At 33.7% G+C, this 16,693-nt stretch overlaps 1 protein-coding gene across 7 annotated transcripts in view; it reads left to right on the forward strand.

Moving 5' to 3' along the window:
- PCDH9 (protocadherin 9) overlaps positions 1–16,693 on the forward strand; it is a 925,564-nt gene that overhangs the window by 788,020 nt on the left and 120,851 nt on the right. The gene's annotated exons all lie outside the window — the stretch shown is intronic.

The raw sequence follows: 16,693 nt of genomic DNA on the forward strand, positions 1-16,693 counted from the left end.
TGAACAAGAATTAGAAATTTGTTAAATAAAAAGGATGCCTGGATGGCTCAGTTGGTTAAGAATTCTACTCTTGGTTTTGGCTCAGGTCTTGATCTCATGGTTTGTGAGTTTGAACCCCATGTAGGGTTCTTTGCTGACAGTGTGGAACCTGCTTGGGATTCTCTCTGTCTCTCTACCTCTCATCAATCTCTCTCTCTCTCTCTCCCTCCCTCCCTCCCTCCCTCCCTCTCAAAATAAATTAATTAATTTTAAAAAAGAAATTTGTAAAATAATATTTATGTAAGTCCCAAGAAATTGAATGATAACACTCAACAGTTTTCTCCTTCTTTGCATAAGTAAATACATGAGATGATGTGGAGGATGATGACTAATGTCTGTTGAGAGGCATAGTGCTGCATACGGATCTTCTTTATGTATCTACATCAAGATATTTATCATGCTATATTGTGCACTTAAAAAATGGTTAAAAGAGTAGATCTCATGTTAGGCATTCTTAACTCATTAAAAATGCAGACCCAAAATAAAATAAAATTTAAAAATCAGACTTGACATAATAAATACTGCCAAGAACTGAAAACAAGCTCTTAATTAAAAGAATCATCACGCAAACTCATGTCATGTAAAGTTGTGACAAAACCATAAGTGTTTCCCAAACTCTCAGTTTATATTCCAAGACTAAAAAAAAAAAATACATGAAAACCAGGACTATTAGGTATGTTAGCATTTTGTCACTATTAATCATGAACATTTTAAAACTCTTTTGTCTCGCTGGTTTGTTCGTGTTACAATGAGTGTATGGAAGCTCAAGATTAATAGCAATGTGAAACTAATTCATTCAGACCAACTGAAACTTGTAACCTTGAAAAAATGTCATAGTTTTTACGATTATGTCAGAATTAGAAAGATATACATTCTTTGACCAATTAAAATCCATTATCAATGACAACTAAAATTGTTTCAGCATGTTGGCCAAGGAATGAATGAGTTTGTTTTGAAATGCTCATTAAGTATGTGGTTTTGTCTTAAATCCATTTTTTGTGAATGATAAGATAAAACCAAGCCATTATTTTCTGAACTGTTTCTTGGCCATTCTTACCTTGAATGTTACTTTACATATTTCTTGTCTGTTTAGTTTTCTGGTGTGTGTAGTTAGCCCCTTGTTTTGCTCTTGTGTTGGCATTCAGAAGGAGTCAGAGGGTTGAACTGGCACTTGGGCCATGCATTTTTGGCGTGCCCTGATTAAACATGTTAATTTCTGCAGCTGTGTAAACTGAAAAAGGAAATATCATGTGGATGTGCCTGGAATTAGGAGCTACCATTTACACCCTTTGCTAACTTAATAAAGCTAATTGTGAAGGTAAATTATGTCTATTTAATATGGATTTTTTTGGTCAACAGTTAATTCTCAAAAATCTGAAAAGAAATAATGTTATGGTGAGCAGAGTTGCCACTATGGGAGTCCAAACAATTTCAAAACTGAATTAATCATTATCACTAAACTAATATTTTATACTAATAATACCTTTAAAGCTCATGACAAAATGATTTAGATCAGATAAAATTAATGAGCAACAATCTAAAGAATTTATTCTTTTAGGCAATTCCGTTCAAGTAGTTCTCATTAGTCTGAAATCTAGAATTTACATATTTGAATAATTAAAGTATTTTATATATTTCATAAGCTATCCCATCCTTCAAGAGATGATCCATTTCTTTGTTACCCTAGATTTATTTCATTACATCCTTTTTCCATGAAAAGAATGCTGGTCCATGACCTAATGAACAAGGAGGAGAAATCTTTTTGAACATTTCTCCAACTAATTAATTAAAGAGCTGATTTAACAGTAATCTTTGTCTAGAAACCTCTGTGGTTTTATGTAAGAGGAAGAACATATATCCTCTCTTTGAAAGACTAGAGTATGCTGTTTTATCCCCACTTTTCTCCCATTTTTCTTAAGAGTGCATCTACATACTTTGGGTATTGTCCAGGGACCTTGGTAGTGATCTCTAACATTTTAGGTATATACTTCCTCGGGCAGCCATTGCAAGGTACTCACAGGAGAGTCAAAGCCAATTGCTGTCGGTAACAGCCAGTTTTGATACAGTCATGCTTTGTCACTAGATAAGAAAGTTTCTAGAAGTAGGAGGTAGAATCCTTCCCCATACCTTTATGTGGTTGGAAAACATAACAGGTAAATTTATGGTGTAGATACAATCAGATACATTTGTCTAGCATTAAGTTTAGATTAAGGACCCAACTAGTTTATTCTACTGGAGTAATGTTTTCAAATTTGCTATTTGCATACGTAACCTGGCAGCTAGGTGTAATCTAAGGATATATAAAGAAATGGTTTTAAGATTTATAATGTAAAAACCTAGAAACCTGTAGAGTAGAAAAGAAATGTAGTACTGAGAAGTCATAAAACATGCACTGCTTCTACCCAGTTTTTTTTTTAAAGATACTTTTAGTGTTTTTCATTATTCACCAATGATTATTCTTTTCCTCTTTTAATTCATTAAAATAAAAACCCTAATGAGTTTAGTGAAAATATAAAGTAATAAAATATAAAAGAACTGGCTTAATGTGGTTTTTGTTCTGAAGATCATTTTTATAAAGGTAGTTTATTGGCTTTGGAAACTCTGTCCTTGCATTCATGAATTTCAAAACAAACCCCTGAAGTTAAAACACTCTATGCCTGTATATATTTTTTGAAATATCTTTTAATAATTATTTAAGAGAAACCAATTCTGTTAGAGTGGAAGAATTTATTTAAAACGTATCTTGCTTTGCAAAGTACATGCTAAAATTAAACAATTTTTGCTTCAATGTATTTTTAGGTGGTTGTCCTAATAATTTACTGCCCCTCTTTACAACACAAAAATATTAAAATAGACAAAAAACTCACCCCAGTCTCTTAAATTTTCATTGCTTTGAGAATACAAAATTTGTCTTTAGCTCTGGTAGATACTTGTGAAAACATTGGCAATATTCAGACTTGTTAATGCAGCTTGTCTGCCCGTACCCATACAGGAAGTACTCTATTCGCCAGAGATCGTACAAATAACACACTTCACTTGCTGGTGAAGTCACATCCAAAGAGTGGTTTTAATGTTCTAGAGATGTAAATGGAGTGTATGGTAGAATGGCAATAAAAAAGCAATTTCATTTAGGAAAACTCATTTCTTAGTGTATATCCTGCAAAGGGATATTGTTTGATTAAAATAAAAGACATTAAAATTCAATAAAGACAGGATGATCATGGCTGAAGAAAGTTGAGTCATTTTAAAGTTAATTATGCTTGCAGTTGATCTTGTGGCTGTGTGGCTGATATATGTGATGTAAATCTGTATGTTTCCTTGAAATCATATCATATCTCTATGTTGGATGCATGGAGGAACATGCTGGCAAAGAAGAAAATTTTTTAAAAGGCACAGAAAATAAGAATAAGAACATGAGAGGTTCTTTACAAGAAGAGGTTTGAAAATAATGTTCTGTTAGATACATTTGTCACACATTTTCATTAATGAAAGAAGAAACGCAAAAGAGCTTATACCAAGGATGTAGAAGACCTGGTCTATTTGAGTCCCACTCCATCCATTTGTTACCTATGTGCCTTCAGACTTGACTTCACGGCATTCTGAATTTATTTTCTCATCTATAAATTGGAGCTGATGGTGTCTGTTCTACATATATCATACTGCAAAGAACATAAAAGCTTTATATACATTGTGAAATTAACCTATTTCAAAATATCTTTATTAGTCTATAGTATTTATAAATATAATATTCGTTACAGAAATTGATTTAACTCTTGAAGTCTCCACCAAAATCTAAAAATTATTTCTAGACATCGAACACAAGTTGATAATAAATTAAGCAATGGCCTAATTTCTTTTAGCAGTGGTTTGGGCAGTTTCTCCTATAAATCAAAGTAGCAAGTGACATCAGCATTGGTATATATGCCTCTTGGGTCAAAAACCATAAATGCACAAGGGAAATTCTGAGCCATTCTTTTATGACAAACATGCAAGATCTCCTGATACAATCATTACTGCATTGGCTGAAGTTGGCCTGCTTGTAGCACATGAAGGTATACATATATACCAACTGTTGGTGGAATAACTCACATTACGTGGAGAGAAATTCATTCAATGTAAAGAACTATTCATCGATCATGCCATACGTTTAAGAATGCTTACTGCTTTTTTTCTTTTTTACCTCAATGTGACTAGGCATTTTATCTTGTATGATATTTGTTTACCTCAAGGTAAACTTTAATTTACTCAACAAATGTATACTTGAGAAATTAAGGAGAAAGTATAAACTTACGTATAGACTATAATGGGTTGTAGAGTTGGATTCAAAAATAAATTCTTCTAACCCTTTATTAACTCCCTTAACATAGTAGAGCTGTGATAGCTATTTGGTGGCACGAAACCAATTTGAACCTCATGAAAGCCATGGACGACTTCAAAGGATTTGGTGAGAAACTAAAAGGGATGTGTATACAAAATTTTGTATAAATTATAATAGGCCCTGAGCCCTTCCTCTATGAATAAATCGTGTGGAACAATAAGCTCTTATTTTAAAGAATAAACCCTAACTAGGATCTCTCAATTTAAAAAAAAACAACAACAAAAACAATAACAGCTGTGGCAGCCACTGTTTATTGACTGATGACTGCATGAGAAGCAGCATACTTTACATGTATTTATATTTTAATGAGCTAAACAAAGATACTATTATATTACTAACCACATTTCATAAATGAGGTGATATCTATACACATTAAATTTCATCCCAAGTTCATGCAGATAAGAAATAACTATTTCAGATAAAACTCAGGTAAACTATGGGAAATGAATTAAAGCAGTTCCTGTTTTGAAGACACGATGTTGGGCCAGGAATGAGAAATAGGGATGTTCCTAAGGAAAATGGCAACTCCACACTGAAAATCTAAGAAGGAATGGGTGTTTAATCTTATGCTGAGTCACAATGTTTGTACAGAATTTTCTGTATAAATGTTTCTCCTTGATCTTGGGTTTCAAACAGACCCGCTTACTTTTGTTTAGGATCAGACTGTCCAGATTATAAACGTGATGGGGTATATTGAACCAAATGTTTCAGTATTGGGCAGAACTATCCTTCCTCATCCTCCTTGACTATTCATAGCTACCTTTCTTACTGAGGTGGTTTCAGTGCTAGTATTTTAGGACATGCTTGCTGTTTTGATAACCCCAAATCTTAATGACTGAACACAATACCATTTATTTATTCTTATATCACTGTTCAGAGTGAGTCTGAGATGAGGTTTTTTTGTTGTTATACAATTGCCTAGGTCTTAGACTCCTCTCTCAATCCTTTAACTCTTTCAGACAAGTAGAGAGATATGGAAGAGGTTCATGTGGGATTTTATGGGTTGGGACTGCAGATGATGAATAACACTCAATGCACACATTGCATTGGTCAGATCAGTCACATATCTGCTATCCACCAACAGGAAAGAATGGGAAAGTTTTCTTAATGAATGCCCGGAGGAAAAAAAAATAGTTTTGTAAATAATTAACCAGACTTCCATGTTGTCCTAGAACGGTTTCCTGATTGAAATAAGCTATCAACAATTATTTAGCATGCCTTCCCTTACTAGTGCCTAAATGAATAGGATACATGGTGGGAATGCCCAGTTCAGATAAAATAATTTGCTTCTGATGTCAAAGAGTGGCCAGGATGCTCTTTTTTTTTTAATAAATAAACTTTTTGTTAAAATATAATATAGTTAAATAAAAATACATAGAAGTGTATTTGCACAAACTGAAAACAACCACATAAACAGTGCCCAGATCAAGAAACAGAACATAACCTCCATCCAGAATTTCTTTTAGGGGTCCCTTCCAATTCCCTTTTAGTACATGTCTTGTGGTGAACATATGTGTGGAATTATTTTAGGTGTATACATAGGAATGGAATTACGGGGCATAAGACATATTTATTATTATTATTATTTATTTGTTTGGTTGTTTGTTTGTTTGTTTGTTTTTCAGCTTTAGCACATACTGCCAAGCCAAGCAGCATTCCAAAGTTGTTAATGCCAATTTACATTCCCACCTACAGTGCATAAGACTTCTGGGTGTGCTACATGCTCTCCTCCTTGGTATTTTATGTCTTCTTCATTTTGGCCATTCTATTGGCATATAAACTATTTCACTGTTATTTTATTCATATGTCCTCAATGGCTAATGTTAGTAAGCATCTTTTTCAGTCACAAAATATTCTGATTTGTGTGATGGGAATCCCACTCCTAAAAGTTATTTGTTTCTGTTTAATTTCAAATTATGTCTTGAAAATTGAGAAGGTGCCATTGTGTTTTCTCTCCCTTGTTTTTAACAAGATCAGAATGCAGGAACTATCCACAGGGTGAGATCTGCATCCTAGATTGTAGTTTTCTCATCATGGAGGAAAGTGGTAACAGGGGACCTGGTATGTTTGATCATAATTCCTTTACTGTACACCAAAGAGAATCACCTATTGTCTATTCTCACCTGAACTTGGAAGGAAAATGTTTTATTATGACTGTTTTGCCATTCCTAAAATCTTTAGCTTCTGAAAACAATGTTCATTTGAAGAAATCAGTAAGAAAAATCTAACACACCATTGAATGGAAATTGCTTATAAGCTTTCTCTCTTATAATTTTTCTTTCACTTCAAAAGAGATTACAATCATATGTTATATATGAGTTTAAGCAATTTAAAGGTATGGAACCTAGGCCTGTATTATCTTTATGTCATGAATTATAAAAGTTTAATTGAAATTAAGGCACAGTTTAGGTTTCCATACTCAACTGGATATGAAAGAATGACCTCAGAGGTGAAGTTAGTATACCATGCTGTGTTCAGAAACGGAGTTCAGGATGTAGATGTTGAATTGAACAATCCAGAAGCAAATCTGGGAGGCCTAGAATTATTTTTGGAACCAAAAATGGATAAAACCCCTAACGGTCTCCAACACTACAGAGATTATGATGACTATCCCCATATGTAATTTAAATTAAAATCACACTGAGCCATAAAACAAATATAAGAAAATTTAGCAAAATGAGGTTTATTATTACGGTTACCAGGCAATGATTTTTGTGTCCCAAATTACTTTGAAAAATAATGCTGTTGCTTTTCTGACAGTCCTAATACTGTCAAATATGTGAGCTATTAGAATGAAGAGTGAATCGCTGGTATCCAGGGTCCCACAATAATACTAAAGAGAGCACTAGAGAAAACCATCTTCTGGCTTCAGACATTGGTTCCATTAGGATCTTCCAGTGTGCCTCTGCCTTCAATCATGGGCTCCTAATACAGGATTTCTCTTCTTAGCTATTCAGCTTTTTGTGAATATCTGTGAATGATTAAAACAGAAACATCTTGTAGTTCATCCATTATTCTCAGGCAATATATAATCTCTCTAGTCTCTGCTTTGTCTTAATGAATTCAATTTTAATGAATATTATGTGAAAGTACTTTGCTATATATAACATTAAAGCCTTAACGTGTGAGTGAACATGAAATGGGTTAATCTTCGTAAAGTTATTAATACATCTTAAAGTATTATCACCACTTTAACATATTAGTGACTTCCATACTCTGACTTGGCTCATGTGATAAGAAAGCAATTAGAATACTACCAATACAAATATTATGATAAGAGTTTTATATTGAATTACCAGCTTTGATAAAACCCTGGTAGTTTCCATTTAATAACTGATTTATATGCTGTAGATAATGTACTAATATCCACTATGGACATGATATTTAGGTAATCATGTATCCTGTTTTTCTTTTTCCAAATGTATCTCCACTTAAAAGGAACTGGTTATAGACAGAGCTCCTTTGTCAAAAGCACAATAATTTATAGTTTTACTTAATTCTCCACTCACAAATAATGATTAATTTTACCAGCTACTTTCCTAAACTTATTTGCTATCACCCCCCCAACACATCCTGCAACACAACTTATTTTTAAACAATGAGCAGTCTTCCCAGCCCATATAATGAATTCCTTTGCACTTTTGTCATCTTCCCAGAATGACCTTCTTGACTTGTGGTTTCCACATTCCCGATTTCTCCTTTCAGTCTTAAATCGAACCTCACTTTCAATGTAGCCTATACTGATTTCTAGGCAGTCAGACATTTCCTTCTTTGGACTCTCCTAGCACATTTTTTTTTCCATGCTCCATTGTAGCATGTTTGCATTACTATTGAATTATTTTTATAGGTCACTCTCCTTCTTATAGACTAAGAATATGATTCATAGACTCCTACTATTATGGCTGGCATATCATGGAAACATTCATAAGTGTTTTTATGAATGAATGACTGTGTTACAGTTTAGCTTTAGAAAATAGCTTACAAATGAAGTTAAAATGTTTGAGGGGCACCTGGATTACTCAGTCAGTTGAGTGTGGGACTTTTGATTTTGGCTCAGGTCATGATCCCAGGGTCATTGGATTGAGCCCTGGGTCGGGTTTTATGCTGAGCACGGAGCCTGCTTGAGATTCTCATTCTCTCTCTCTCTCTCTCTTTCTCCCCACAACCCCTCTTGCCTACTCACATTCTCTCTCTAAAATAAAATAAAATTTAAAATAAAACATTTGACCATTATTTTCATTTTATATCAATGCCATTTTAAAACGTACATATATTCTAAATTCATGGAATTTTTAAAAAATGATGGCAGTTTTTACTACTATATTTCAATTTTCTTGGCTTTCTTCATACTTTTATCTAGTTGACAAGCATTGATCACCATTATGTGCTACACACTGAATTCTACTAATGATGCAACAGTGAACAAAACTGAGAAATTTTCCACTTTAATGTACCTTGCTTTAGAGTCAGGGAAAAAGGAACACAAAAAAATGAATATGTGACATATGATGTCAACCCAAGAAATGCACAGCTGCTTTGATTAAGTTTAAAGGACAATTCATTCGAACTTACCTTCTAAACACTGAAATTCGACTGAGAATACGAACAAAAATTATCTGATACATTGTGTTTTCTATGTAAAATCCAGAATGCTTATACCTGATAAAATGCCCTGGATATTTGTCAGTTTAAAGAGAATTGGGGAGATTTATGTGAAGATCTTGTCGGAAAAATGAATCAGTATCACATAGATAAAGTTGCCTTCATTACAGATTTGATCCAGTTCTTGAAATTTTCAACCATTTTCACAGACTATCTTGATAATTTTGTATTTTATATATTTCTATTGTCCATATACACTTTAAATTAGAGTAACATTGGATCCAACTCTATCAACACTACTGTATTTAGCCCTTAGGTCTAAAAAATTAATTGTTGCCTCTTGACCATAGATAATATCTATCTGATCATGCTGTTGGTTTCAAGCAAGATTATCCAAACAAGAGGTCAGTTAACATGATTGAAATAAAGATCCAATTGTGAAAGTCTAATTAACACTCATTCTTCAGTTTTTACTAGGACAAATGCTTATTTGACTAGCTCTGCAACTTAATATTACATCTACAAAAGAGAGCCTTCTAATTTAAGAGTATATAAAAACAACAAAATATGTTTTACCTAACTTAAATGTGGGCAAATTTGAATGGAACCAAGGTTTGAATGATATTTTTAATACCTAGCATATTAATACATGAAGTGTGATATTTTGTATTGGATAATAAGCATTATAACATTACAACTGATTATAGCTCAGGTTCTCAACTCCTACAAACCAATTAAGAGATACACTTTAATATGAATACATACATGTGTTTAAATGTATGTCAAGAAAAAAATTTGTTTCCATAGCACGTGAGTTGTTCATATTAGCATATAGGCATTATTCTCTGGTCTCTAGATCTGTTTATGAAATAGATAAATAGCTTGAAAAATAAGTTTCTCATTAATTTTCAATTACGTGTTAATTACGGTAATTTTTACGAGAGCATTTTTGTATGTTAAGTTAGATTTAAAAATCTGATGAAAGTGAGGGAAGATTAATTGCTTAGTAATCATAAATACAAAAATGTGAAAACTCCAAAGGCACTAAAATTAAACTAATAGTTAACGTTTATTCTTTTAATTAACATTTGGCAAACTTGCTATTGCAAGTTAGTGTGATATAATTTAGTTGATGAAAATTATAATTGACATTTAATAAGTGTGTTGATTAAAATATATGTTGTTTTGTCTTCCATTTCAAATGACAATTACCTGCTTAAGCATCCCTTTCATTTCACAGATTAATAAGAACAATAGAATTTTAATATTCTTCTGGCCCCGGGACTGTTATTTATATGATTTATACTGCATAGGATTTTCCCAGTACAGAATTTACTACCTTGTAGTAAATTAGGCATCTTCCTAAGGGCATTGAGCCGTATTTTCCTGGTGTGCACAATCTATGCCCTGGGAGTAATTGAGGCACATTGGGAGCTGTGTGAACTCGTATGGACCAGTGGGGTGCTATTTAGTAAATAACTACTTAGACTAGATGGTAGTCACCATTTCTTCCTCATTCTGAAGCTATCATTTTTATTTTCCAAGCACTAGCTACAATTCTGCCTCCTTGCTTTCTCGTGTCTTCCGTCCCACGTTCACCTGTGATAGGAACATGTAGTGGGCCACAGAGCGCTAATACTGAGAGGGTCCTGACAGCTGAGAAGGGCGGGATCCAGAGTAGGAATTTCTCTTCTATCTTTTCATCTCCTCCAACCATCTTTTCCTCTTCTTTGCTTTCTGTAAGGATTGATGAAAAATTAGTTTTCCCACCACATTCATTAGTCTTTTCCTTTGTAGTCTGCGTTTTTCTTCCTGCTGCATCCTAGTACTTAAAGAGGTCTCTGTCCAACTTACCTTTCAGGACAAGACATTAGTTCATCTAATTTTACTAAATATTGCATATTTTAAAATTCTAAACAATAGCTGTCATGAAAAGGAATTTTATTTAAGGACATCAACCGTGTTTTTATAGTTAGAGTAAAAACTGTGAAGAATTGACTACTATTGCTTTGAAAGTTTTCATTCTCTACTTGCCTCAGGTAAATTAACTCAAATCTCAGGTATCATGTTGTCATAAATTCCCAGAGGCAGCTCTAAGCAAACTTCTCATCTCCTATTCTATCGGCCTGTTGGATTTTCATGATACATTGTGCATATTAGACCTGGCAATGCCATAATATTCCATTTGATTCAAAACTTCTGTGTAGCTAAGGTTTACCTAAATATAAACATTTCGCTAATAAATATTATCTCCTTTATTTTCTAATATTTTCTTGAACTCAAACTTTTCTTGAACTTACTTACTTACAAGTAAGTAAAAAGAATTTGCTTAAATAAAACATGTTTCCCTATATATAAAAGAAATTTCACACAGAAGAAAACTATACCATTAATATCTTTGAAAATACAACCAACAGAAAAAAATCTTGCCATTTGAAGCATATTCCTTGAAACTATTTAGAATTACTAAATTGAATGTAACAAAGTAGTATTGTTAATCATCAAAACCAACACTTTTAGAAATCTGCCCGTTGACCAAATTGGCTTATCATTTCACTGGTCTTGTTTCTGTAGTCGATGAAAGCATAGAAAGGAGCATGATGAAACACAAACCCTAATAAATCTCAGAAGTCATTACAATGCTATTGCCCATGTTTTTGCAAGGTTTTCTTTTTAAAGTCTCTCTGCCTATCACCAGTGCTTTTTAAGCAATCAATGTGTTTGTAGGTATCTTGGTTTCAAAATATAACATATTGAAATGAAATGTTTTTAGTTCTACTTTAATTTTGCTAAAGATTTTAGTCAGCATGTATTGTTAAACTATTGTATGTTCATGTTATACAGGAGAAAACTAATATTTGATTAGTAACGTAGTAAGAGCCTTAAGAAGATCTATTAATATTAGATATGCTGCATGTCCTTTATGGACTTACAATTCTAACAAACTGTATCATTGATAAATAGACATAAACACTGAACAGTTTGAATAGGACCAAGCAGCATAGTGGAATAAAAACAGATTTCTTTGAGTTTTGGTCTCTTCTCTACCATTTGCTAGCTTTGTTATCTTGATCAATCTGTTTAGCCTGTTTGTATTTTAGTTTCCTTTTTATAAAATGCAAATATTAGGGGCGCCTGGGTGGCGCAGTCGGTTAAGCGTCCGACTTCAGCCAGGTCACGATCTCGGGTCAGTGAGTTCGAGCCCCGCGTCAGGCTCTGGGCTGATGGCTCGGAGCCTGGAGCCTGTTTCCGATTCTGTCTCCCTCTCTCTCTGCCCCGCCCCCGTTCATGCTCTGTCTCTCTCTGTCCCAAAAATAAATAAAACACGTTGAAAAAAAAAAAAAAAAAAGCAAATATTAATACTTATAACATTGATATGCTAATTAAATTAGCATATAGAGAGTACTTTGTATTGTTCCTTACACATAGAAGATGCTAAATACATCTTAAATCGTCTTGTTATGAGTCAAAAAAAACCCTCAAATTTTTCTTCTTTGAATAAGAATGTGTAGTAATAGGAATTTATGCACAATTATAGAAGCAGATTTGAGCTGAATAAAAAATTATTCTGGGGCATTTTGGTAGCTCAGTCGGTTGAGTGTCTGACTCTTGGTTTCAGCTCAGGTCATGATCTCGAGTTCCATGAGTTTGAGCCCTATGTCTGTCGGGCTCTGTGCTGGCAGTGTGGAGCCTGCTTGGGATTCTCTCTCTCCCCCTCTCTCTATACCCCTCCCCCACTCATGCTGTCTTGTTTCTCTCAAATGGATAAATAAACCTATAAAACTTATTCTTCCCCTTTCCTCAGACCGACATACATACACTATCACCACATTTCTTCAGAAGGTGTAATTGGTAAGATGTACAGATATTGTAGTTTTATTTAAACAAAGTGTTCAAACTGACATTATCCAAGTATGCCTTATTGCTAAACTGTAGACTTGCAAATTTATTTGTGAATCTGTGAATTGCTGCATCCAGTCTCCTTATGACTTGGGAATTAACAGTTCAAATTTCTCCCGAACTTTGAGAGGAGGTTTTTTTTATGCCTACACCCCAGAACTTTTGTGCCTGTGTCTCACTTTGAGTCGCTCTAAAACTGTAATACTTACCACATCATATTTTAAATGACTGTTTACACGTATAGCTCCCTCCAGTTCATTTAGCAGCATTCCAAGACTCTGCTATGTGTCGGTGATAAAATGAATAAAAAATGTTTATTGTTATCCCAGAGGCAATAGCAGGGTAAGGAATCACAGAGAAACCCCTTGATGGCAGGACCCTGTCACCATGTTGTTGTTGCCTGGCTACTAACACAGGGCCAATGTCTTTTCCTGTACATGTACATGTTTGCTGAATGAATGAATGAATATACTGTTACTCCCTCACTGGAAGAATTTAACAACATCTTTAAAAATGCATACTCCACTGTCCCTTGAAGAGAACACTATGCAGAGCCAAGATTTGCAGCTGGAGGAAAATAGAGGACTAGTTTCACTCTTTCTTACTCTACTTTTAGCTTAGCCTATTCTTATTCTGACCCAAATTTATTTTATTTATTGATGTCGAAATATGCCCTGATACTATGATCCCATTTTTTAGAAAAAAAAAGTACAAGTTTGTCTGTCGTTAATATAGGTGAATATAAACCACCTGTCATTGTGTGGTTGAATTAAGAATAATCTTTATTTCTCTAAATGTTTGTAGTAAACATGTATTACTTTTAGAAGTAGGAAAAAATAAGCTATTTTTAAAACAGAGAAGTAACTCGGACTAGAAATAGAATGTATGATGGCCAACGGGTCTGGATTTGTGCCCATCTACATACAAAAGTACAGTTTCTAGGAATGTTATTTATCCTCTGAGGCACACTTACCTCATGGTGAGGAGGATGAGTCGATGAAGGTACATTTGATTTGCCTCACTCGTATTTGCATTCCTCTGAATAAGCCCTGTAATGCTAAGGATGATCTGGATTCTAACATGCTAACTTCACCATCTGTGCTAGTACCTTTAACAAAATGTCCTTGACTATCAACAGCAATCATTGCTGTGAGCTTGTCTGCTAGTGATTCAAACCAGTTGACCTCAGTCTTAAGAACTTTAAAAATAACCAGAAAAAGTTTTTTTTTTCCCCTTCTCTTTAGCTACAGGCCATTGTTCTGTGTCCTTATATCTTTTGACATACGAATGATGTCCTTCCCTTAGTCACACGGTTACCTTGAAGATATTTATAGACCGAGTTCAGATCCCTCTGAGGGAGCTCTTCAGTTTGCACTCTTCAGGCTCCATGTTTTGTATCCTCCAAACCTCCTTTGTAACATATTTATTCTGCCAAAAATGTTCTGTATTAAAAAAAAAATTTTTGGGGGGGGGTCTATTTTTCTTACCTACTGTGGGTGCAAAACAAAAAAAAGCGAAAAAAGAAATGAAAAAACAAAAATCAAGTCACACCAGGAGATTTTTGTGGTTCACATAGTCATCATTGCGTATTACATAATTTCTCCCACCCCCACTCCTATTTGTATTGCTGCTTCTTCAGGAAATGACATTGGCTTGTTTCTCCCCATGCACCGAATTCTTTTGTGTACATTCTTATTAATCCCTTTTGCTTTCCTCAGATGTGTCATTCTTTAAACGCTTTATTTATCTATGGTCTGAGTGTAATCTTATATTTTGCTAAATTGCAGTCGTATCAGAATAAATTTTACTGTATAAACATATTTTGCCACAAAGCAAATAGGACACAGTGTGCATTCTTTCTTACTTCAGGTCACCATTGTAAAACTGCGTGTGCTAGAACTAATTTAATCATATGCATGCTACAATAAAACTAAAGTTCGCTTCCCTCTCTTCTTTATTTTAGATCCGATTGTACACAAGGAAAATGTGGCTATGAATCCACCAAATGTTTAGTTATTTTTATGTATGGATTTATTTTTCACAAATTTAACTTTCTTTAAATGTTGAGGCATATCTTAAAAAGATTGATATGTTAATTGCTGTCAGGTCTGAGCTAATACTCCATTTCTATTGACTTGAAATGATTGGTAAAACAAGAGCTGAATTTAATAATACAATTGATGAAAAGGAAGAAAGACTATCTGGGAATGATATAAGCCCATTAACCCTAGATATCTCGTACATGCATTCAGTCACTCAGCATCTATCCAGTTGATATATATAAATATAAATTTCAATCTTTATCGTAACTCTATAGTAGTAAATTTTTTTTTTCTCTACTTGGCCGAGGAGGCAGCTGAGGATAAAAAGATTAACTTTCCTAAAATGCGTATTAGCACTCTACTGTCTTTTACATTTCACTACATTTGCAGACTAATGTTTGTCAATAAAAAGATGACACAGTTCCAAGGTCTGTCCTGAGGGAGTTCAGAGTGCTACAGTTTTACATCCATTCTGTATAGTCCCTTGCCAAGACCTTGATCTAGTTTCATGGGACTATAAGTCAAGCTTGCAGTAAAAAGTTTAGCAATTTTTGTATAAAGGTTGTGCAAGGACATGTATTGTTCCTTATGACCTTTGTTAATATTTCTAATATGGTTATTATTAATTTAAGATAAAATTTTCTGGCATTTATAGATTCACTGATTGTGATTTTTCTGTATCTTTTATGCATTGGGTTATACAGAATGAAATCAGACATTTAAAAAAGATTGTAGACAAACATGATCCACCATCTAATATGGAGATTCATATACAAAACTTCCACTGAACTTTTTCAAAATATCAACAAAAATGGGATAGCTAAAATGCTACTACTTATAGCCAAATAATGTTTTGAATACAAATATTTTTACAATAAAGAAGAGAGAAAATTATCAAGCTTTAGCTTTCAAGTTTACTTAATAATGTTTGATTACCTCAAAATATATAATGCTAGTTCTCCAGTTGTATTCTTTATATGTATTGCCATTTTTACTGAGCTTGGTTCATTTTCTTTCATCATCATCAAAAAAACACATTTACTGAGGGTGATCCCCCTTGAGCTTACCATGAAAAACACCTGTGAAGTAGAATATTTGATGCCAAAGTCTCCCAAACTTGGTTGATGGGCTTCTTTATAAGACTAGGTTCATCCAATCCTCAATGAACCACACTTAAAAAAAAAAAAAAGTGGCTAGGAAAGGTATATTTTACATTCTCAAAATTTTCAATAGATAAAGGAAGCCATTCTGTGAGGATGCAACTCAAATGGAAATGGGGCAGTTACCCAGATTTTATTCCTGGGCTCCTGAATTCCAATTTACAACTATGACAAGAGCAAACTTTCCTATCTGGAATTGATACAAAACATGAATCTATGTAAACCAGTGAGCTGCTAGTTTCCCACACATGAGATTGGATGGATTTGAAAAGACATTCATTTGTAGACAAATAAAAGGGATATAATAGCAAACAAGTCAAGTAACTAAACAAGCTTCATTTTGCCAGTGAACGTGCAGGCAAGAGGTACTATAGATAATCAAGGATTATGCATTAGGACTTAACTGTTACGATAGTGATACAGCTTTGTATTCAGAAGTATTTACCATCTATATTAAACAATTATTTTTCACAGATTCATGGCATACATTAGTAATTTAGAAAATTAGTACCTTTACAAGTGGTGGATTTTTTTCTATTTGCGTAAAAAAGCATTTTGTTAATCTTTTCAAA

The sequence above is a fragment of the Neofelis nebulosa genome, chromosome 1, assembly GCF_028018385.1.
Source record: "Neofelis nebulosa isolate mNeoNeb1 chromosome 1, mNeoNeb1.pri, whole genome shotgun sequence".
Lineage (NCBI taxonomy): Eukaryota > Metazoa > Chordata > Mammalia > Carnivora > Felidae > Neofelis > Neofelis nebulosa.